Source organism: Arachis hypogaea, chromosome 20 (assembly GCF_003086295.3).
Source record: "Arachis hypogaea cultivar Tifrunner chromosome 20, arahy.Tifrunner.gnm2.J5K5, whole genome shotgun sequence".
NCBI classification, from domain to species: Eukaryota; Viridiplantae; Streptophyta; class Magnoliopsida; order Fabales; family Fabaceae; genus Arachis; species Arachis hypogaea.
The window spans coordinates 115,782,411-115,808,278 of NC_092055.1; the positions used below are offsets into that span (position 1 = coordinate 115,782,411).

Sequence of the window (25,868 nt, forward strand, 5' to 3'; positions counted from 1 at the left end):
AAATGATACTAAATAAAATAAACATTGATGTGTCATATTTAGATTGACATCGTATCTTCTACAAAAAACAAGAAGCACCTCTAGAGTTTTCTTACTTAATATTAAGGAAAAGTCTAGAGAGCCAACAACTTTGTTAAATTTTGACCAGTATGTAACTAGTAAAGAAAAGTGAGTCATTGGATGAAATTTCACACTCATCTCACACCATTAAAACCATATTTGATGGCTATTTTGGAACCGGTAGTTTTTAATAATTTTGATTAATATTTGACGACTAGCATAAATACTAAATTATTTTTGAATAATAAATTTTATTAATTTATGTGTATAAATTTTGATAAATATAAATATAAATTATATTAATTTATTTGTATAAATTTTAATAAATGTGATTATAAGTTATTATTGGTTAAATACTGACCTAAAATAATAATGTCTACTAAACATGTAACATTGTTGAAATTTCAAAAGACACGCAAATATAGAGTCAACGCATGCCAATACACAATTTTACGGACTCACAAATGGAACTAAATTTGTTTAAGGAAAAAAGTTTTAAAAAAGGTTTATATTCAAGCATTATGAGGAATGAGGTTGCTTTGATTTTAATTATAAATCCACCTTGCCCAGCTTTAGTTCCACTTCAACATCAAACATTCTTACACATTGATAGGAGACCACGTCGAAGCTGCTAATTAAGAATGATGCTTCAACCTCAGCCACTTAGTTAGTGGTCAGACTCATAATGATAATAATGTCTCTTGCAAATTGCAAGCAATGGAAAATGACTAATTAGCCCTTTATAAATATGAATACCAAGAAAACAACTGCTACCTAAGTCACAATCAATACCTTGCCAAGTTGCAACCCTTACAAATAAATTTAAAAATGCTTAGTGCTACAAACTTTGTTTGAAAATGTGTTACCAATGATGATGTGAAGTAACTAATTGTAGAGAAATCAAATCTTGTGTATACCCTAAAAGGGATTGAGCATGATTGCCGTAGGTCCCAACTCCCAAAAGAAGTTAGGGCTGTTAATTGAGATCGGATCAATCTCTCATAATGTGATGGTCGAGTGTATTGAATATAATTTCTTATGAATGATAGTACTAATGAAAAATCAGTAAAATAATTATGTCAGTTGAGTTTTTTGTATAACAATTTCCCATAGGAGAAGCACTCTATTCTCCTTTCACTTTTTTTTTTTTTAAAATACTTTGTCATCTTAGAAGGAAAAAGGGTTGTGGACTAACGTTTCCGTTGTTTGTCTTTGGGAGTAAGGCCGATTAATTAATTCTGTTATTGGCAAGAGATTCAATTAGGCCCATGAGTGTTTCATTTAACTTAATTGGGATACATCCATGAACAGTTTGTTGGGCCTCTATTAAATTCATATGGTGACCCAACTGTATGTAATCTAGCTAGCTGGACTAGCATCCCACTTTCCTTTTTGGTGAAGCAGTTATAAAAATTAAAATCCATGCTCATGGTGGTGTTTCTTCTTTTAAAAAAAAAAGTTTTAATTATACTGTACTAAACTACACCAAAAAATAATAATAATGAATAAACCTACCCCAAACTATTTTAATTCAATTAATTTATAAAGCAAAAAAAAAAAAAAAACTGAACTGTAACAAAGAAAAACAATAAAGAGGACGACAAAGTCATTTTCACAATAGAGTAGTGCCAAATACAGAGTTTGTTATGAAAAAAACACAGATGACCCATGAACCGCAGGTTCAAGAGGTGAGAAAAAGCACTAGAATGAAAACAACAAATACTCAATTGAGGAGCTATACTCATTAGGCATTAAATCATATTTTCTTTCCTTCCTGGTATCTTCTTTCTCTTTGGTCTTTTTCTCTTGTTTATCTTTACTTCACATTATTCTTATTCCAATTCATACACTTGTTCCATGTAGTTAAGCTTCCCATAGAACTCCCCTACAACTTGAATTCCCTCACCAATCGATATACATCTTATATACTTTCAGCTACTTCTTGTAATTATCTATTTATCTTACGCAAGAACATTATACTTCACTTGTTCATTGTTATGTTCATCTCATTAATTAGCTTGTACCCACCAGCTGTTTAACAAATTGTTCTACTGGTGCTTTCAATATCCCATGGCAGAGAACACTCACTTGAAGGATTCAGATGCTGGATTAAAAAATATCCACAATGAGATGTATGCATTGATGGAGCAAAAAGCTGATGAACAACGCTCCTTTGCGGTAAAGTTAGCGGAAAAACAACACGTGTTCTCAATGACCATAGCTGACAATTTCCAAAAGCAGTTTGATGGGATAAAGACGCTCATTGAATCCTCCTTCAAGGATCAACGAGACGCTCATGGCCATGATTCGAACTCTCCGACCACCTCCATCATGAATCGCACCATCATAAGCCCAAGAAGGCTCGATTTTGATTTTTTTCAAATTTGATGGCAACAATGCTTTGTGTTGCATATTTAATGCAGATCAATTCTTTGATTATTAGTTGCTGCCATTCATATGGACAAAGGAGTTGTTTCAAGGTTCCAAATGATGCAAAGAAACCAATCATTTACAACTTGGTTCGAGTTAAAGCGAGCAGTAGAAATTGAGTTTGGTCCTTCCATGTTTGATTGTCCTCAAGCTGCTCTATTCAAGCTTACTCAACAAGAGTCAGTAGGGGATTACTACCTTGAATTTACTGCTCTAGCAAATAGATCACAAATTAACCCCCTTGAAGCATTGACTGATTATTTTATTAGTGGCCTTAAAGCAGATATCAAGAGAGATGTGATAGCTCAATGCCCAAACTCTCTCATTCATACAGTCTTACTAGACAAATTATATGAAGAAAAATACACCACCACCTTTAGAACACCGAATTTTCCCTCCACAAATAGACAAAATCTTACACACAACACCAATTCCAACAACCCAAGACCGCCACCCAAAGTCCTAAACCATCTCTACCACCACTTTTACCCACTCCCGACACCAAACCCTTCAATAAATCAGTAAAAAGTATCCCCAGCTGAGATGTAATTGAGACGTTACAAAGGTTTGTGTTATTGGTGTGATGATAAATTCTCCTTCAATCATAAATACCCCAACAGAGGTTTCATGGTCCTACAATTGGAAGAATTTTCCTAGTGCAATGTTGATTTAGATGAGGCAAACATAACCCATGAAGACAAGTCACTTGAACCTCAACCACAACAGTTGAATGTGGCTCATCTCCTCTCATTTAACGCCATTCCATGGAAATCATTCAGTTCACAGCTTCAACTAAAAGGGTGAAAGTGCAAGTTCTTATTGACGGTGGAAGTCCGGATAATTTCTTGCAGCCATGCTTTGCAAAATTTCTGCAACTTCCTACTGAACCTTCAACACGATTTTGCGTACTTGTTGGAAATGGACAATTAATGGATGTGAAAGAACTAGTGAAAGATATAAGTATTTTGGCTCAGGGACACACACTGAACATGTCGGTTCATCTTCTTCCATTTCAGGGGCTGATTTAGTGTTGGGTGGGGCATGACTAAAGACCCTCAAAGAACATTTGGCGAATTATGATGCTCTGCAGATTTGGTTCTTTCACCATGGTAAATTAATTACATTACAAGGGGAGCATAACATTTTACCTCAAGAAGCACAATTCCATCATGTTCGTAGGTTGCATAACACATATGCTATAACTGAGGCCTATACCATGTACATCACACCTACACAAACAGAGAAGCAAGTAGAGAATTTTCCTACCTCACCATAAGACATGAAACCAGAGCTAGCACTAATACTTCATAGCTATAAGGAAATTTTGGAGGAACCTGTGCGCTTGCCACCACAAAGGTCTAATGATCATTGTATTCCATTGATTGCGGATGCGACACTGGTGAACGTAAGACCCTATAGATATCCTCGTAATCAAAAGGAACAAATAGAACTGATGATTAGAAAAATATTGCAAGAGGATATTATACAACTTAGTAAGAGCCCTTTTTCTTCTTTAGTATTGCTAGTAAAAAAGAAAATGACACTTGGAGATTTTGCACAGACTATAGGGCCTTAAATACAATTACAATCAAATATTTATTTCCTATTCCAACAATAGATGAGTTTATTGATGAACTATTTGGGGCAAAATACTTCTTTAAATTAGACTTGAAGTTAGGGTATTACCAGATTTTGGTCAACTCAGATGATAGACATAAGATAACATTTCAGACTCATTTAGTGCATTACAAATGGTTAGTGATGCCGTTTGGACTCAATAATGCTCCAGAAACATTTCAAGCATTGATGAATAACATTTTTCAAGATTTTTTAAAAAAATTTGTGCTAGTTTTCTTTGATGATATATTAGTTTACAGCCCATTGTGACCCCTACATCTCCAACATCTTCAGAAGGTTCTAGAAGAACTAAAGAAGGAATTCCTTTTTGTAAAATTATCCAAATGTTCATTTGGTAAACATTGATTATGTGGGTCATATCATCAATGGCAAAGGAGTCAACACGGAGAAAGATAAAATGCAAGAGAATTTTTGGGTTTGGCAGGTTACTATAGACATTTTATCAAGAGATATGCATCTATAGCTAACTCTTTAACCAAGGTGGCGAGAATTGGACCAGTCATCGAACCGGTCGAGTGACTGGTTCAATAGTTCAATAGTTCAACTAGAGTTGAACCGGTTTAATTAAATATAAAGTAAAATTATAAAAAATTCAATACATAATTTTAAAAGTTTAAATTCAATAATTTCTAAACTAATAAAATTCAAAATTTAACAATTTTACAAAATAAATTATTCATAATTTATCATTAAAAGGTCATAAACAACTTCAAATATAAAAGTTTATAACAAAAGAAAATCAAAACACACATAAATGACAAACACAAAATGTTTTGCAACCAAAAGAAACAACATTGAACAAATAATACTTCAATTAAACAAAGACACTACTCATCAAAAGTCATAATCATCATTAAGTGTTTCGATGTCTCCATCATAAATAGGTAATCCAAAGCCACCATCTTCAGAAGTACCACCAAAAGAAGTATTTGAGGATTCAATTACAACATCAGGTATATCTACTTCAACTTCCATGTCTCCTCCATCTAATAAAATAGGAAAAAAAAACTCAATAAGAAATCAATATTAATGACATATATCTTTATAGAATAAAACAAAGTTTACTATGTCACTCACCATTAGGATACGAAGGCATAGCATTATTAGTGTATATTAAACTTTCAATGCCTTCAACATCTCCATTAGTAAATTCAGGATCATCCTCATCTACCGTGTTAAGACTTTGAATGTCAATTGGATCATAATTCTTCTTCTTTCAATGCAACCTAGATTGAAGGCGTAGGTTATAGGTGACATAAACAATGTCACTTAGCCTTTGATGCTATAACCGGTTCCTCCTCTTTGAATAGATTTGTTCAAAAAGGCTCCAATTCCTCTCACATCCAGATGAAGAAGAGGTTTGATGAAGAAGACGGACTGCCATTTTTTGAAAATTAGGAGCACTCCCACCGTGTAGCCTCCACCATTCACCTACATAGATATAAAAATCAAATACTTTTTAATGTTTATCACTCAACATATTAAACTTTCAAACTAAACTAAACTTAGATATAAAATAACTTACCAGGTTCGAGTCTTGGTGCCGCTCTCTTAGCACTTTCCCTCCCAAAACTTTCTTTACAATCTCGATACAGCTGTATCTCTTGCATTGCGGCAACTGAGTCATCACAAAGTGTTTCAACATCAAGCAAATCAAGTAAAGATCTCAAGATATTTGCCTTCTCAACAAAACCCTCACTATAGAAAATGCGTGGATTTAAAAAGTACGCCGCCGTATGGAGATCACGCTTCAAATGCTTATCCCACCTCATTTTCAAGATACTCGTGTATGGCGTATAAGCAGCTTTTCGATTTCTAAACATTGTCTTGATAGCATTTTTAGCTCTTTTCATACCTTCATACACGTATTCCAAAGAGGATTTTTCATCAGCATCAACAAGCCTCAACAACTTAATAAGAGGACCAACAATTTTCACAGTGGTCACACAATCTTGCCAAAACTTACTATCCAAGACAATTGAACTAACAATCTTTCCATTAGTACTTTTGGCTAATTTATGAGAAGTGAAATATTTGTCTACCATCAATACCTGCAAATCTTCCTTGTGATCATATATACTTTTTAAAGTAATGAAAACAATGGCAAAACGTGTGACTCCTAGTCGAACAATTTCTTTCCAACTTTTTTTTTCTAAGCCATACTACAAGAAAATGGAATATTTGCAACAAAAATTTTGTATCAAATTTAAAATTGTTATAAAAAGATGATTTTTTGTAATAATAATTGGTAATTGTTACAGAAGAATAATGTTTTGTAACAACCTGATTTTTTTGTTACAAATTATGTTAGTTTTTGTAACGAACTGGTGTTTTATTACAAAATATTATAATATTTTACAACAAAAAATAAAGTAGTTACAAAAAATTGAAATATTTTGTAACAAAATATCTTTTTGTTTCAAAAACTCCAATTGTTTTATAACAAAAAATTAATTTGTCACAAAATTCAACATTGTTTGTAACAAATTATTTGTTTATCACAAAATATAAATATATTTTATAACAAAAAAATTTTGTTTTAAAATGTTAAATGAGAGTTAAAAAAAATTATTTATATAATTCTTTTCAAAATAATTTTATTTTGTTTCAAAAATTAAAATTTTTTAAATATTGTTTATATTCATTAATTTTTATAAATTATAGATATTATATTATATTTTTTTAAAAATTAATATATAATTTTTATTAATAATAAAATTTTTAATGTTAACTAAAATTTAATTTGTAAAATTTTAAAAAAATTAATCAAATTATAAATATAAACAATAATAATTAAATATAAAAGTTAGAAAAAACTAAGAAACAAAAGCCAAAATGTAAAAAAAAAAAATATGTAAAGCTGTAGAAAAAGAAAAACCCTAATTCATCACTCCTTTGCTCTGAGCCTCACTCAACCCCTTCTCTGCGCCTCCAACTCCACTGAGGGAGAAGAAGAAGAGAGGGGGAGGGATGGTGATACGCACGAAAACTTGTCTCTCACAAATTTTCTTCGGCAAGTGTACCGAATTTGTCGTCAAGTAAAAACTCACAATAGAGTGAGGTCGAATCCCACAGAGATTGATTGATCAAGCAACTTTAATTAGAGGAATTTTCTAGTTGAGCGAACCAGAATTTGATTTGAGATTTGCAGAAAATTACATGGCGGAAAAGTAAATAGCAGAAATAGTAAATGCTAGAAATAAAGAGCTGAATGTAAATGGCAGAAAATAAATTGCAGAATCTTAAACGGGAATGGGGTAATTGTTCATAAAAGTAAATGGCAGAAATTAAAGAGAATGGGTAAGATCAGAAATGGGGAGTTCATTGGGCTCAAGAGATGTTGCATTCTCCGGATCAAGTTCATTTTCATCTCTTCCTCAATCAATGCATTCATTGATCTCCTTGGCAATCTTAAGTGATCGAATTCCAATTTCTTGGTAATTCAATCTCTCAAATCTTGATCAATAGCCAATTCCTTGGTCAATTGCTCATGAGAAGAGATGATGTATGGTCACTAATTATACCACATGCATTTCCCAAATCAAGTGTTCGTAGGATTATAGTCACATACCCATCCAAACCCAATTTGGTCCAGCATGAGAAAGCATTTCTAGCATGATCTCTTCATTCCTCTTTCAAGGTTCAGAAGAGATCCAAGTATGAATAGCTTCTTTTCCAAGATAACTACCCAATTGGATGAAGATCAAAAGCTTTCTAGTAAAATTAAGAGAAAAGAGAGAAGAAGGAGAATGAAAACTAATATTGATCCATCAAATTACAACAGAGCTCCCTAACCCAATGAAAGGGGTTTAGTTGTTCATAGCTCTGGAAAATGAAAACAAAGATGGAGAATACATGATGAAAGTAAAACTAGAAGTGCAGAGAAAGTAAAATACAGAGAGTAGTTCTATGCCAAAGGCTCCCTAAAGTTTCCAACTCCCCTAAACTAATTCAAAGCTACTCCTATATATACTACTCTTCTGATCTTCTAGTTGGCTCTTCAAGTCCTGGGTATGGGCCTCTGGATCTTGAGTTTGAAGCAGTTATCCTTTTCCTTGGGCTTAGCTTTGCTTGCAGAGAGAAAAGGTGAAGTAGGCAGAGACTTTGGCTTAAGACGTTAGTGGTGTCAACGTTAAGTGAAAGTGTGGGTTCGAGAACGTTAGTGACAATCACCTTTTTCACTAACGTTCCTAACCCAAATATGATCACGTTGACTTCAACGTTAGTGGCACTAACGTGACCACTAACTTTGCCTCTTGGTCCTTCGCACACGTTATTGGGACTTACCTTTCCCAATAACGTGGAGAGCCCTCCCTTGTCCCTACGTTAGAGTCCACGTTAACTAGGTTAACGTGGCTTCTAACGTAGTAATGCCAATCCTTCGAGAACGTTAGTGACACTTACCTTTGTCACTAACGTTCCAATGTGCCCCCTCTTTCCCACGTTAGAGTCCACGTTAACTAAGTTAACGTGGCTTCTAACGTAGTCATGCTAGCCATCTCCAACGTTAGTGACAAAGGTGAGTGTCACTAACGTTGGCTCATCATCTCTTTATCCACGTTAGCTTCCACGTTAACTAAGTTAACGTGGGAGTTAACATTGCTCATGGTGGCTCTTGGTGGTTCACCCCAACGTTAGTGACAAAGGTAAGTGTCACTAACGTTGGCTATCAATTGCTCTCTCCACGTTAGCTTCCACGTTAACTATGTTAACGTGGGAGTTAACGTGGCTTATGGAGGCTTGGCCAACGTTAGTGACAAAGGTGAATGTCACTAACGTTGGCTTCTCTTTTGCTTCTTAACGTTAGAGTCCACGTTAACTAAGTTAACGTGGCAACTAACGTGGCCAATTATGAGCTTGGTCCAACGTTAATGACAAAGGAGAGTGTCACTAACGTTGGCCTTGTTGTCTTCTTCCACGTTAGAGTTCACGTTAGAGTTCACGTTAACTTAGTTAACGTGACTCTTAACGTGGGCTTATGATGGCTTCGAGGGCGTTATTGGTGATTACCTTTCTCATTAACTTTGCAAGTTAGCACCCATTCCACGTTAGAGGTCACGTTAGTGGGACTAACATGACTGCTAACGTGGTTCTTCTCTGCTTCCTTTGTCCTGAAATCAAGCAACAAAGTGCATCAAAGTTCTAGTCCAAGTCATGAGTCATGCATCATCTAATTTGTCATATAATTCATGCAAAATTCTCATGGAATCATGTAAAGTGCACAATGTATGCTTGAATCAATATGTAAGTGAATATCTACCCAAAACTAGCTTATTTTCTAAGAAAATGCATGAAACTACCTTAAAAACAGTAAAGAAAAGGTCAGTGAAACTGGCCAAAATGCCCTGGCATCACAACACCAAACTTAAAGCTTGCTTGTCTCTAAGCAAGTACTGGAACAAGAGAATGATGAATGGAACTCCAAGAGAAAATGAGTCATTCTTGTGGAAGTCATGTCCCTGGTTTTATGGTGGTTTCATGCATAGCAACTTAGGTTCATTCCTTCACTGGCTTTCAGACCTTTATCATGTCCTAGAATACTCACTTTACTTGCATCCCATGAGACTTTTATTCATTGATCCCTTTTGTTTCTTGTCAATTCAGGGCTTATTTGTGTTCTTAGGCTAAGTGCTCTGTAAAGGGACAACTCTTTAAAATAAGCTTTCAGCCAACACTCCCGAACCAGTTGGTTCAAGGTGCTAGGTGTTGAAACACCCCTAAGGACTTACTTCCTCAAGTCTCTCCCCCATACATACACACCACAGGCACATGGTTTGTTTATTTTCTTTCCTTGAGGTCTTGGTGTCCAGCACCTCTTTGGGCTACTAAATGTTCTGTAGCAAAGATTGCTCTTGATAGTGGACTTTCAGCTGATAATCCTGGGTTAGTTAACCCAAGTTACCAGGTGATAAAGCACCCCTGAGAGCTTAGTAATCCAAGCAGATCCTTGGTACAAGAACACCACAGACACATCCCTCAAAACTCAAACCCTTGGTGCCCAGCCTCTTTTCTTGCTATTTTTCTTTTATTCTTCACTTTAATTGTTCTTTCCCTTTTTCTTATTAGGATCTTGTTATTTAGCTAGTCTCATGGGGTGTGTTCAAAGCATATGATTTAAGACAGATAGTTGTCTTCCCACCTTGTTGGTGAACCAACTTAGCTAACTTATGACTACACCACAAACTTAGGAACTTACTCCATAGTATGAACTCCACTCTGGTCTTTTATAAAACACTCATTCTCTTTTCATTTGATTCACAAGGACAAGCATACAAGTAAGTAAGGAAATGATGCAGTAATGACATTCAGACTAGCAAACACAGCCCTAATCAACAAAAAATTTAAAAGACAGAATTGAAAAAGGTTCAAACTAACATGGAAGCATGTTCTATTTCATACAAGATCTTCCTTATTTAAAGCATAGAAAAAGATGGATCAAAGAAGGAACTCCACTACCTTTTACTCATGTGGATGCCCATGCTCCCCTCCTTGTTTGTCTTCTTTGTGTCCTTCTTGAGTGCTCGTACTCCCACTCCCTTTGCTTTTTCCAATCAACTTCTTCCAGAAACTACCATCTTCCATCTTCTTCTTTAGTGTTTCCTTATGCTGTTTCACCTTCCTTTCTTCTTGTTCTACAAAATCTTTTTGGACCTCATCATATGTAGGGATAGCATAGTGTAGATGATGCATATGACTAGACATGTAGTTTAACTTGGCTTGAGTGTTTACGTTGAACTCCTCCCTATGTAGTTGCCGTCCTTCATTAAGTACATTGAACTCATTGAATGCTTTCATCTGAGCTATTTGCCGCTGATTGAGTTCTTGCAAGAGCTTATCTTGACGTTCTTGCCTCTCTGTAACTTTGTGGATGGCTTGAGTGAGTTGGGAGTAGTGTTCCTGTTGCTGCTCCATTTGTTGTTTCTGCCACTCCTCTTGTTGGCTCATCCAGTTAGACTGAAGGCGTAGTATTTGTTCTTGTCCTTTCATATGTCTCATCCCCAAATCTTCAATGGCTCTTAGAAGGTAATTCATATTCAAGTTGGTTGGGTCATGATGTTCTTCTTGTTGATATTCTTCCTGATGAGACTCCTCTTGGTGAGCTCCTTCTTTCACTTTTCGCTTTCCTATTTGGGGTCTTCTTTGTTGTTGGGCGGGAGTAGTATAGATCAGACGCTAGAGTGTAACTAGCCTCCCAGGATTCACCCAGTCTGGATTGCTATCCTCGAAGACTACCTTGGCTTTTGTACACAATCTGAGAATGGTGCTGGGTTACCAAAGCCTAGCACCCGAATCGACCTTCTCAGCCGACTCTTGAATCCCCTCAGCTATGAGTTCATGCACATTGATTTCTCCACCCTGTACTAGGCAATGTACCATAGTAGCTCGATTAATATTGACCTCTGAATTATTTGCAGCTGGGAGGATAGACCTCCTCACGAGTTCAAACCATCCCTTGGCTTCCGGGCTAAGGTCTCCCCTCTTGATGAACTGGGGTCTCCCATCTGCATACCTTTCCCAGTCAGCTGCTATAACACATATGCCAGTCACGATTTCTGTGAGCTCATCATTGTCAGGGCTCTTACTTATCCTTGCATGATAACTGAGCTCATCAAAATGTGGTGATTTCAGGTGAAGAGTTCTTGTTATAGCATTTGGGCTGAAGTCCACCTCCTTTCCTCTTACGTAGCTTTTGAAGGTTGGGGCCTTGGTTTTGTCTTCTCTAACCATATTTGCATAGAACTCTTTGATGAGGTTTGCATTGATCTTTCCCTCTGGGTTCGTGAGCCTTTGCCACCCTCTTTGTTCAATTTTCTCCCGAATATGTGGGCAATCGTCCTCATTGATTTGGAAAGTTAACTCGGGCAGTACCTTTTTGAGCTTTATCCGTTCAAATTCAAGCTCATGGAATGCACTTTTGAATCTCCCTGCATTGAACTGACGTTGCTCCATAGGTTCCTTTCCCTTTCTTCTCTTAGAGCTTGGAGATGCCATAAGTAGGATGTGGGTGAAGGTATGGATAGGCGAGGGAATTTGGTTGGGTTAAAATTTGGTGCAATGAAGGGGGAGAGTTTTGGCTTTCGAGAATGGGAAGTGTGGGGAGTGAATTTGGAATGTTAATGGGTGTACTTAGTGCAACCACTTATATAGGGAAGTGGTGTGTGGATGAAAGGTGTGGATTGATGGGGTTGGTGTATGATGAACGGATAGGGTTCTGCAGGGCATGAGCACAAGGATCCTCATCTTTATGAGGGAGATTGGTTTGGTCTTCAAGGGTCTCATTCTTTCAATGTTGCATGGCAACATTTTTCAATGCATTCCCCCTTGGGGCACGTGTGTTGTACCCTCCTTTTGTGGTGTCCGAACCTTCCTCATTTAATTGTCCAATCAATCCCCTTCAATGCTCCTTTCCCTTTTCCTATAAAAATAAAATAAGAAAAATTAATATCATTGAGAAATTAAACTTTACGGCTAGAATAATTAAGAAAAAGAACTAGATTGTTTATTCATGAACACCAACTAACTAACTAACTGTGTATCCTTATATGCACATTGGTGGCACCTTGGGTGACACCAAACTTAGTTTGTAGCATTGTGATGAAAGAGTTTTGTTCAAGGCTCCAAGACTAGCATGCTCTGAGTTGCATTCATGCTCTCTTGGCATGCTCTGAATACCAAACTTAATCTTCACTATATACTGCATACTAAGGATTTCACCAAGTGTTTGTCAAGTTTGGTTTGGAATTCATGGATATTGACTTATTCACTATTTTCTAAAAGCATATAAAACATGGGTTGCCTCCCATGAAGTGCTTCTTTAGCGTCACTAGCTTGACGTTTCCCCTTCATCAGGGAGGTTGATAATGCTTCAAGTCCTCCCCTCTTACTGTGGACTTATATCCATTGGTTGTATCAATGATCTCTACATGTTCCAAGGAGAGAACTCTGTTGATAGTGAAGACCTTAGGTAACTGAGATGGTATAGTGGGGAGATCAGGGGGGATATCTGGGAAGTAAGCTGAGATCACTTTATCCCCTGGAGAGAAGTCCTCGATAGGGATCTTCTTGTTCCTCCACCTCCTTGGTACCTTCTTCTTTGTTCCTTGTGATGTTGTCTTACTCTTTGTGACCTCCTCCTCTAAGGCAATGTGGTTACTGGTCTCATATGATTCTGGTGGTTTAGGTTCCTCCTGATTTTCTTTGAGCTGTGGCAGTTGCTGTTTGCCTTGTTCATCAATCAAGGGAGTTCCCAGATGTGCTGGTTGTGCTTCAGTGCTTGTTTCTTCCTTCAGTATCTCACTGTGATCCTTCCTCGGTTCCTTGTTCTCTTGATCTGTTTCTTGTGAGTGTTTGAAAATAGTGAAGGTGAGCTGTTCATCATGGATCCTCAAGATTAGCTCCCTTCGCTCCACATCTATGAGTGCTCTGGCTGTAGCTAGGAATGGTCTTCCCAATATGATTGGGTGAGTGTGACTCTCTTCCATGTCCAATATGACAAAGTCTGTGGGAAGAAAGTATTTCCCAACCTTTATCAACACGTTTTCCACCACTCCTATTGCTTGTTTTTGAGTTTTATCAGCTAGCCTGATGACTACATCTGTGGGCATTATCTCATTGATCTGCAGCCTCTTCATAAGGGATAAAGGCATTAAGTTGATGCTTGCTCTCAAATCGCAAAGTGCTTTATCAAACATTGTTTCTCCTATGGCACAGGGGATGTGAAAACTCCCTGGGTCCTTTCTTTTTGTAGGTAACTCTGGTTGAATGAGGGCACTGCACTCCTTGTTCATCACTATAGTTTGGCCTCCCTTGAGTGAGCTTTTCTTGGGAAGCAGTTCCTTCATATACTTGATGTATGCAGGCATTTGTTGGATGGTCTTGATGAATGGTATGTTTACATGCAGAGATGCAAACAAGTCAAGAAATCTTGAGTATATTCTCTTTTTCACAGCACCATTGAGTAGTTGGGGAAAGGGTGCATAGAGTCTCAGCAGCTCCTGTTGTGAGATTTTTGGTTCTTGGTGATCTTTTTTCTTCTTCTCTGCTGAGGTATCTCCAGGTTGTTCTGGCGGCTTGTTTGGCTTGTCCTCAGTCTCGTTATCACTTGTAGTGACCATCTTGCAATCTTTCCATCTTACTTTCTTTGTTTCACCTCTCAAATTTTTCTCTATGTCACTTGGGAATCCATCTGTAGTTTGGGAATCTGCTCAGAGAGATACCCACTTGAGATTCCAACCTCTTGATGGTGTCTCCCTGGTTCTTAAAATTGGCTCGCACTTCCTCCTTGAACACCTTGTTGTCTTGAATCTCTTTGCATATGCCTTCAAGTAAGTTCTCAATCCTTGAGAGCCTGTCATCAGAAGGTGATGGTGAGTTGAGATTGGAGGGATGCGAAAGGTTAGTTTGGCTTTGGTAGAAGTGTTGATAGGGGTGGTTATGTGGGTGCTGATATGGTCTAGGTGTGGCATGTTGGTGGGATTCATTGTTGTTGTGGTTGTGTCGTCTTTGATCCTGGCTTTGATCTTGTTGATTTTCCCACCCAAAGTTTAGGTGGTTTCTCCATCCAGGGTTGTAGGTTTTGGAGTATGGATCATGGTTTTGCCTAGGTGAATTCCCAATGTAGTTGGCTTGTTCCTGACTACCCTCTGCTTCTTCATTCACTTCTTCTTGGGTTGTTGATGAGGTGGTGATTGCTCCTACTTGGTTCCTCTCCATCTTCTTGGTGAGGTCAGCCAGCTGCTTGGTTATGAGCTTGTTTTGGGCCAGCAGTGCATCCACATTGTTTATCTCCATCACTCCTTTAGTGTTTCCTCTTTCAGAGGCATAGAAGTAGTCATTCTCTGCTACAGTTTCAATGACATCTATGGCCTCCTCAATGGTCTTCTTCTTGTTCAGAGATCCCCCGGATGAGTGCTCTACTGCCTTCTTTGATTCATAGGAAAGACCTTCATAGAAAATGTGTAGCTGCACCCATTCATTGAACATATCTGGTGGACACCTCCTTGTTAGGTCCTTAAACCTCTCTCATGCTTCATATAGAGTCTCACCATCCTGCTGCTTGAATGTTTGCACCTCAGCTCTCAGCCTGTTAATCCGTTGAGGAGGATAGAATCTTGCCAAGAATTTGTTTACCACATCTTCCCAGGTTGCCAAACTCTCCTTTGGGAAGGACTCCAGCCATTTAGATGCCTTGTCCTTGAGTGAGAAAGGGAACAGAAGTAGTCTATAGGTGTCAGAATGAACACCATTAGACTTCACAGTGTCACATATCCTCAGGAAGGTGGTTAGATATTGATTGGGGTCTTCTTGGACACTCCCTCCGAATGAACAGTTGTTCTGAACAAGGGTGATGAGCTGTGGCTTTAGTTCAAAGTTGTTGGCATGTATGGTTGGCCTTTGGATGCTACTCCCACAGTTTCCTGGGTTTGAGTTGATGTAAGAACCCAGAACTCTTCTCTCTTGCCTAGCATGATTTGCTAGACCTTCTCTGCCATGGTTGTGAGCCTCTTCTTCATGATGGTTCTCCATATTCTCCTCCATGTTTGGTTCAAAGTACTCTTCCTCTTCCTCAGCACCAACTACTCTCTTTTCTCTTGCTTCCCTCCTTAATCTAAGGAAGGTCCTCTCAGGTTCAGAATCAAAGAAATTTGAAGCCCCGCTTCTTCTTCCTGTCATACAACCAACAAGGCACAAGCAAGGAAATAGATGCAGAAAGCACTAGTGTCAAAAAAAATTACTGTTGAGTGATGCAATATATCGAACAGTTAGTGGGTGAGTGAAACAGAGTGTAAACAACTGGAATAAAGGGGTTAAAGGGATGGGAATAAAAACAACTGCAACCGAAAGTAAATTGCTCAAACAGAAATTTAAATCAACAGAATAAAAAAATGCTCAATCTAGTGATCCTCTAACTTAATCATTGTTGATACAAAATCAATCCCCGGCAACGGCGCCATAAACTTGATACGCACGAAAACTTGTCTCTCACAAATTTTCTTCAGCAAATGTACCGAATTTGTCGTCAAGTAAAAACTCACAATAGAGTGTGGTTGAATCCCACAGAGATTGATTGATCAAGCAACTTTAATTAGAGGAATTTTCTAGTTGAGCGAACCAGAATTTGATTTGACATTTGCAAAAAATTAAATGGCGGGAAAGTAAATAGCAGAAACAGTAAATGCTAGAAATAAAGAGCTGAATGTAAATGGCGGAAAGTAAATTGTAGAATCTTAAACGGGAATGGGGTAATTGCTCATAAAAGTAAATGGCAGAAATTAAAGAGAATGGGTAAGATCAGAAATGGGGAGTTCATTGGGCTCAGGAGATGTTGCATTCTCCGGATCAAGTTCATTTTTATCTCTTCCTCAATCAATGCATTCATTTATCTCCTTGGCAATCTTAAGTGATCGAATTCCAATTTCTTGGTAATTCAATCTCTCAAATCTTGATCAATAGCCAATTCCTTGGTCAATTACTCATGAGAAGAGATGAAGTATGGTCACTGATTATACCACATGCATTTCCCAAATCAAGTGTTGGTAGGATTATAGTCACATACCCATCCAAACCCAATTTGGTCCAGCATGAGAAAGCATTTCTAGCATGATCTCTTCATTCCTCTTTCAAGGTTCAGAAGAGATCCAAGTATGAATAGCTTCTTTTCCAAGATAACTACCCAATTGGATGAAGATCGAAAGATTTCTAGTAAAATTAAGAGAAAAGAGAGAAGAAGGAGAATGAAAACTAATATTGATCCATCAAATTTCAACAGAGCTCCCTAACCCAATGAAAGGGGTTTAGTTGTTCATAGCTCTGGAAAATGAAAACAAAGATGGAGAATACATGATGAAAGTAAAACTAGAAGTGCAGAGAAAGTAAAATACAGAGAGTAGTTCTATGCCAAAGGCTCCCTAAAGTTTCCAACTCCCCTAAACTAATTCAAAGCTACTCCTATATATACTACTCTTCTGATATTCTAGTTGGCTCTTCAAGTCCTGGGTATGGGCCTCTGGATCTTGAGTTTGAAGCAGTTATCCTTTTCTTTGGGCTTAGCTTTGCTTGCAGAGAGAAAAGGTAAAGTAGGCAGAGACTTTGGCTTAAGACGTTAGTGGTGTCAACGTTAAGTGAAAGTGTGGGTTCGAGAACGTTAGTGACAATCACCTTTTTCACTAACGTTCCTAACCCAAATATGATCACGTTGACTTCAACGTTAGTGGCACTAACGTGACCACTAACTTTGCCTCTTGGTCCTTCGCACACGTTATTGGGACTTACCTTTTCCAATAACGTGGAGAGTCCTCCCTTGTCCCTACGTTAGAGTCCACGTTAACTAGGTTAACGTGGCTTCTAACGTAGTAATGCCAATCCTTCGAGAACGTTATTGACACTTACCTTTGTCACTAACGTTCCAATGTGCCCCTCTTTCCCACGTTAGAGTCCACGTTAACTAAGTTAACGTGGCTTCTAACGTAGTCATGCTAGCCATCTCCAACGTTAGTGACAAAGGTGAGTGTCACTAACGTTGGCTCATCATCTCTTTATCCACGTTAACTTCCACGTTAACTAAGTTAACGTGGGAGTTAACATTGCTCATGGTGGCTCTTGGTGGTTCACCCCAACGTTAGTGACAAAGGTAAGTGTCACTAACGTTGGCTATCAATTGCTCTCTCCACGTTAGCTTCCACGTTAACTAAGTTAACGTGGGAGTTAACGTGGCTTATGGAGGCTTGGCCAACGTTAGTGACAAAGGTGAATGTCACTAACGTTGGCTTCTCTTTTGCTTCTTAACGTTAGAGTCCACGTTAACTAAGTTAACGTGGCAACTAACGTGGCCAATTATGAGCTTGGTCCAACGTTAGTGACAAAGGGGAGTGTCACTAACGTTGGCCTTGTTGTCTTCTTCCACGTTAGAGTTCACGTTAACTTAGTTAACGTGACTCTTAACGTGGGCTTATGATGGCTTCGAGGGCGTTATTGGCAATTACCTTTCTCATTAACTTTGCAAGTTAGCACCCATTCCACGTTAGAGGTCACGTTAGTGGGACTAACGTGACTGCTAACGTGGTTCTTCTTTGCTTTCTTTGTCCTGAAATCAAGTAACAAAGTGCATCAAAGTTCTAGTCCAAGTCATGAGTCATGCATCATCTAATTTGTCATATAATTCATGCAAAATTCTCATGGAATCATGTAAAGTGCACAATGTATGCTTGAACCAAGATGTAAGTGAATATCTACCCAAAACTAGCTTATTTTCTAAGAAAATGCATGAAACTACCTTAAAAACAGTAAAGAAAAGGTCAGTGAAACTGGCCAAAATGCCCTGGCATCAGATGGCGGCATGGCGCCGCGGGATTTGCTGCCGTGTCGTCGCGTCCAGCTTGCCGTCCTGCCTCACTATCATCGCCGTCGTCGACAGGAGCGTCAGGAGAGAGAGAGGGGGACGAACTCGCGAGGAAGAGAGAGGAGGTTACGTCGCGCAGCCGTCGGAGCCATCGTCGCGTCAGTCACTGCCGCTGCCAATGATGGAGCCGTCATCAAAGCTAGTGTCACCGTCGTTCTTGCCAGCTTGCAAGAGAGAAGCACGATGGAGCTCCTGCGTTTCTACTGCCCGGGTTTGCTGAGAGAGAAGCTTGTGGATGGAGGCAAGCCGACGGAGAGAAGAACGCCGTTGAGAGAGGGAAGACGCCGCTGTCGTGCTTCACGGTCGTGGTGATGGAGCCCGCGTCGTCGTTCGTGGTGGTCTTCGTGGTGGTGGTGGTCGTCGCTGTTCGAGGTCACCATTTCGTCAGCTCTGCTCCGCACATCGTCCTTTGCCTCTGCTAATCTGGTTCAGCCGTGCTTCCTCTGCTGCCGGTTTGGTCTGATTGCTTCTCTGCTGAAGGTAAGTATAGTTTATTTGAGTATTGTTGTCTATATTATTACTGGTTGTATCCCCAACTCACTTTGAACTATGGAGTTCTTCCCAGGTGCCTCGACCCCTCTATATCAATTCGGCATTTTTGAATTGTTTGTGTACATATTTGGGTGCTTTTTTGGGGATTTCTTTTGAGTTGGGTTTTCTGTTGAATGCAATGGAAGTGAGGTGAATTATTCTGTTTATATTTTAGTTGTGTGTAACTTTTATTTTAATATTTTTGTAAAAAAATATGATTCCGTTCTTAGGTTTTTCTACTAATTAAATTGATTATTTTGCTTTATCAAAAAAGAAGAGAAAGCTCAATAGAGAATCTTTATAGTGTGAAAATAATTTTTACAAATATTTTTATAAATTTATCAAAATCAAGTGATACTCTTTGAGTTTGGAAAGGGGAGCTTAGAGGATAGGTCACAAATCTTGATTGATATTGAGACTATTAAGCCTACTCATGTTTTTAGTGTTGATGATTTCACTAGTGCATTTAATTTGAAGTGGTTTGAGGCTAACAAAACAGAGTCTATTGGTCTTGATCTTGTTGGTGTGCTAACATTGGCAAGTGCTTGAAAGGGCCATAGTCTTCCCATGATGAATTATGCATTTAGTGTTAATTTTGAACATAAACCAAATTCTAATGTTTATTTCTACTCTAAAACCCAGGCCAAGGTGAGTTCCAAAAGTTATACAATCTTGGTTGAGAGGTGTCGTTCTACACAGTGGCATTCTTTCTAGACTTAGAGTTCTCTGCCATATGAAATTCACATTTTGCACTGATATTTATAAGGTAATCTATATATTTAGTTCTATAATATTTACTTGATGGAAATTTTATTTTGAGAAAATTTTAAGACTAAATTTACGTGACAATTTAAAAGTGTTGGGATTAAGTTGATTAATTTTGTTTTCAATATCATCTCATCATCTAAATCATGGGAACATCTACCTGTATTTTGCCTTAATGCTCGTTGACGCATTATGCGGACTATCTCATAACAATTAATAGCCATTAAAGTGTGCTACTGACCTGAATATTTCCATGATAGAGATATCTATGTTTTTTTAGTGTCACTTTTTGTTTCCTTCAGTTGAATGTTAACTCATTGTATACTCAATTAGCTTCCTAAAGCTTTATTTATAAAATAGCAAAACTTGTTAAAGGTCTGGTTGCAGAGGTTTATATGCTGCAAAAAGGATTCAAGGAGATTAGACTATTGAAAAATGGTGGAAGACCACAAGTTGAACCCAACTTCTATAGGTATCTTTCTTAAAGCACCCTTTAATCCTTTCACTGTCAAATCATTAAAGATATGAACTTCATAATAACCATTTGTTATGCTAGAGATTTATAGCTAGTTTGGATTTCTGAACTAATTTATATGATGATAGCTAATAGAGATTGGAGGTCTTCAATCATGTCACATTTTGTTGGTTCAGGTCACTGGTATGCGAAATTGTTACTCTGAGGTTGTAAAATTTGTTGTTCGTTCTCTCCCTGGCAATGGCGCCAACAAACTGGTGCACAATACCATGGTCCAATCATAACTTCACAACTTCGCACAACTAACCAGCAAGTGCACTGGGTCGTCCAAGTAATAAACCTTACGTGAGTAAGGGTCGATCCCACGGAGATTGTCGGCTTGAAGCAAGCTATGGTCACCTTGTAAATCTCAGTCAGGCGGATATCAAATGGTTATGGAGTTTTCGAATAATAATAATAATAAATAAACAGAAAATAAAGATAGAAATACTTATGTAATTCATTGGTGAGAATTTCAGATAAGTGTATAGAGATGCTTTCGTTCCTCTGAACCTCTGCTTTCCTGCTGTCTTCATCCAATCCTTCCTACTCCTTTCCATGGCAAGCTTTATGTAAGGGCATCACCGTTGTCAATGGCTACATCCCATCCTCTCTGTGAAAATGGTCCAAATGCTCTGTCACTACGCCCAGCACTCGCGAGTTTGAAGTTCGTCACAGCCATCCCTTCCCAGATCCTACTCAGAATACCACAGACAAGGTTTAGACTTTCCGGATCTCAGGAATGGCCATCCATGGGTTCTAACTTATACCACGAGGATTCTAATAACTCGGACTCGGTCCCCTGTATTAGATATCCAAGAGATATTCATTCTAGCTTGTTTGCATGTAGAACGGAAGTGTTTGTCAGGCACGCATTCATAAGTGAGAATGATGATGAGCATCACATAATCATCACATTCATCATGTTCTTGGGTACGAATGGATATCTTAGAAGCGGAATAAGTTGAATTGAATAGAAAACAGTAGTACTTTGCATTAAATCATGAGGAACAGCAGAGCTCCACACCTTAATCTATGGAGTGCAGAAACTCTACCATTGAAAATACATAAGTGATAATGGAGTTCATTGGTCTCGGCCCCAGAGGGGAACCGGAGGAACCAAGACTATGAATACAATGATAAAAAGTTCTATATATACTAGACTAGCTACTAGGGTTTACAGAAGTAAGTAATTGATGCATAAATCCACTTCCGGGGCCCACTTGGTGTGTGCTTGGGCTGAGCTTGAATGTTACACGTGCAGAGGCTTCTTCTGGAGTTGAACGCCAAGTTGTAACGTGTTTTTGGCGTTCAACTCTAGTTCGTGACGTGTTTCTGGCGTTTAACTCCAGACTATAGCGTAGAACTGGTGTTCAACGCCCTTTTGCGTCATCTAAACTCAGTCAAAGTATGAAGTATTATATATTTCTGGAAAGCCCTGGATGTCTACTTTCCAACGCAATTGGAAGCGCACCATTTTGAGTTCTGTAGCTCCAGAAAATCCACTTTGAGTGCAGGGAGGTCAGAATCCAACAACATCATCAGTCCTTCTTCTACCTCTGAATCTGATTTTTGCTCAAGTCCCTCAATTTCAGCCAGAAAATACATGAAATCACAGAAAAACACACAAACTCATAGTAAAGTCCAGAAATGTGAATTAATATAAAAACTAATAAAAACATCCCTAAAAGTAACTAGATCCTACTAAAAACATACTAAAAACAATGCCAAAAAGCGTATAAATTATCCGCTCATCACAACACCAAACTTAAATTGTTGCTTGTCCCCAAGCAACTAAAAATCAAATAGGATAAAAAGAAGAGAATATACTATAAATTCCAAACTATCAATGAAACATAGCTCCAATCAGATGAGCGGGACTTGTAGCTTTTTGCCTCTTGAATAGTTTTGGCATCTCACTTTATCCATTGAGGTTCAGAATGATTGGCATATATAGGAATTCAGAGTTCAGATAGTGTTAGTGATTCTCCTAGTTCAGTATGTTGATTCTTGAACACAGCTACTTTATGAGTCTTGGCCGTGGCCCTAAGCACTTTGTTTTCTAGTATTACCACCGGATACATAAATGCCACAGACACATAACTGGGTGAACCTTTTCAGATTGTGACTCAGCTTTGCTAAAGTCCCCAATTAGAGGTGTCCAGGGTTCTTAAGCACACTCTTTTTTTGCTTTGGACCTTGACTTTAACCGCTTAGTCTCAAGTTTTCACTTGACACCTTCACGCCACAAGCACATGGTTAGGGACAGCTTGGTTTAGCCGCTTAGGCCAGGATTATATTCCTTTAGGCCCTCCTATCCACTGATGCTCAAAGCCTTGGGATCCTTTTTATTTACCCTTGCCTTTTGGTTTTAAGGGTTATTGGCTTTTTGCTCTTGCCTTTTGGTTTTAAGAGCTTTTGGCTTTTTCTGCTTGCTTTTTCTCTTTTTTTTTTCGCTATTTTTTTCTATTTTTTTTTCTGCAAGCTTTGTATTCACTGCTTTTTCTTGCTTCAAGAATCATTTTTATGATTTTTCAGATTATCAAATAACATGTCTCCTTGTCATCATTCTTTCAAGAGCCAACATATTTAACATTCATGAACAACAACTTCAAAAGACATATGCACTGTTCAAGCATTCATTCAGAAAACAAAAAGTATTGTCTCCACATCAAAGTAATTAAACTAAGTTCAAGGATAAATTCGAAACTCATGTACTTCTTGTTCTTTTGAATTAAAAACATTTTTCATTTAAGAGAGGTGATGGATTCATATTCACTACTTTAAGGCATAGATACTAAATACTAATGATCATGTAATAAGACACAAACATAGATAAACATTTAACATAAGAAAACGAAAAATAGAAAGTTTAAGAACAAGGAATGAGTCCACCTTAGTGATGGTGGCGTTTTCTCCTTGAGGAACCAATGATGTCCTTGAGCTCTTCTATGTCTCTTCCTTGTCTCTGTTGCTTGATCCCTAGTGATTTTGGTGCTCCTATCCTTAGTTGCTCCCAATAATTGTGTGGGGGAAAATGTATCCCCTGAGGTATCTCAGGAATCTCTTGATTTGTAGTCAAATGTTCTACCACTGAGCTATAGATCCCTTACATGAATCTCTCCATCTCCCATGACTGGGAGGTGGAAGCTTTTGTCTTCCCTTTTCTCTTCTCTTTTTTTTTTGAGGTTTCTCTGGCCTTAGGTGCCATCAATGGTTATGGAAAAGCAAAATAAGCAATGCTTTTACCACACCAAACTTAGAATATTGCTCGCCCTCGAGCAAAAGAAGAAAGAATAGATGAAGAAGGAGATGTGGAAGAATCTAGGATTATGAGGAGGGAAGGTGGGGATCCTGTGGGGTCCACAGATCCTGAGATGATCCTGTGAGGTCCACAGATCTTGAGGTGTCAAGGATTTACATCCCTGCACCAATTAGGCATGTAAAAAACCTTTGCATGCAATTCTGGCGTTTAAACGCCGAACTGATGCTTGTTCTGGGCGTTCAACGCCCAGATGCAGCATGTTTCTGGCGTTGAACGCCAGTTCTATGCTTGTTTCTGGCGTTCAGCACCAGATCCATGCTCTGTTCTGGCGTTGAACGCCAACCAGATGCTCCTTACTGGCGTTTGAACGCCAGTGAACTCTTCCTCCAGGGTGTGCTGTTTTTTTATGCTGTTTTTGATTTTTCTTCAATTTTTTTCAGTTGTTTTTGTGACTCCACATGATCATGAACCTATGAAGACATATAACTAATAAAAAATATAATTAAATAAAAATTGGGTTGCCTCCCAACATGCGCTTCTTTAATGCCAATAGCTTGACAGTGGGCTCTCATGGAGCCTCACAGGTGATCAGGTCAATTTTATAGACTCCCAACACCAAACTTAGAGTTTGGATATGGGAGTTCAACACCAAATTTAGAGTTTGGCTGAGGCCTCCCAATACCAAACTTAGAGTTTGACTGTGGGGGCTTTAGTTGATTCTGTACTGAGAGAAGCTTACTGTGCCTCTTTTCCATGTTTACAGAAGGATGTCCTTGAGTTTTAAACTCAAGGGAGTCCTCATTTAATTGAAGGACTATTTCACCTCTATTAACATCAATCACAGCTCTTGCTGTGGCTAGGAAGGGTCTTCCAAGGATGATGGATTCATCCTCATCCTTCCCAGTATCTAGGATTATGAAATCAGCAGGGATGTAAAGGCTTTCAGCCTTTACTAATATGTCCTCTACTTGTCCATAAGCCTATTTTCTGGAATTGTCTGTCATCTCTAATGAGACTTTAGCAGCTTGTACCTCAAAGATTCCCAGTTTCTCCATTACAGAGAGTGGCATGAGGTTTATTCCTAACCCAAGGTCACATAGAGCCTTCTCAAAGGTCATGGTGCCTATGGTACAAGGTATTAGGAACTTTCCAGGATCCTGTTTCTTCTGAGGCAATCTCAGTTGATCCAATGCATTTAGTTCATTGGTGAACAAGGGAGGTTCATCTCCCCAAGTTTCATTACCAAATAAATTAGCATTCAGCTTCATGATTGCACCAAGGAACTTGGCAACTTGCTCTTCAGTAACATCTTCATTCTCTTCAGAAGAAGAATACTCTTCAGAGCTCATGAATGGCATAAGGAGGTTCAATGGAATCTCTATGGTCTCTAGATGAGTCTCAGATTCCTTTGGTTCCTCAGAAGGAAACTCCTTATTGATCACTGGGCATCGCAGGAGGTCTTCCTCCTTGGGATTCACGTCCTTCTCCTCTCTTGTGGGTTTGGCCATGATGGTCAATTCAATGGCCTTGCACTCTCCTTTTGGATTTTCTTCTGTATTGCTTGGGAGAGTACTAGGAGGGATTTCAGTGATCCTTTTACTCAGCTGGCCCACTTGTGCCTCCAAATTTCTAATGGAGGACCTTGTTTCATTCATGAAACTCAGAGTGGCCTTAGATAAATCAGAGACTAAATTTGCTAAATTAGAGGTATTTTGTTCAGAGTTCTCTGTCTGTTGCTGAGTGGATGATGGAAAAGGCTTGCTATTGTTAAACCTGTTTCTTCCACCATTATTAAAGCCTTGTTGAGGCTTTTGATCCTTCCATGAGAGATTTGGGTGATTTCTCCATGAGGGATTATAGGTGTTTCCATATGGTTCACCCATGTAATTTACCTCTGCTATTGCGGGGTTCTCAGGATCATAAGCTTCTTCTTCAGAAGATGCCTCTTGAGTACTGTTGGATGCAGCTTGCATTCCATTCAGACTCTGAGAAATCATATTGACTTGCTGAGTCAATATTTTATTCTGAGCCAATATGGCATTTAGAGTATCAATTTCAAGAACTCCCTTCTTCTGAGGCGTCCCATTACTCACAGGATTCCTCTCAGAAGTGTACATGAACTGGTTATTAGCAACCATGTCAATGAGTACTTGAGCTTCTGCAGGCGTTTTCTTTAGGTGAATGGATCCACCTACAGAAGTATCCAATGATATCTTAGCTAATTCAGACAGACCATCATAGAATATATCCAGGATGGTCCATTCTGA

The 25,868-nt window shown here is 38.5% G+C and overlaps 1 long non-coding RNA gene across 1 annotated transcript; it reads left to right on the forward strand.

Moving 5' to 3' along the window:
* The first annotated feature begins 1,638 nt into the window (after positions 1 to 1,638).
* Positions 1,639 to 4,140, forward strand: LOC140182817 (uncharacterized). The gene is made up of 2 exons (XR_011878961.1): positions 1,639 to 1,837; positions 2,138 to 4,140. It is a non-coding gene; the product is annotated as an uncharacterized lncRNA (long non-coding RNA).
* The last annotated feature ends 21,728 nt before the right edge of the window (positions 4,141 to 25,868 follow it).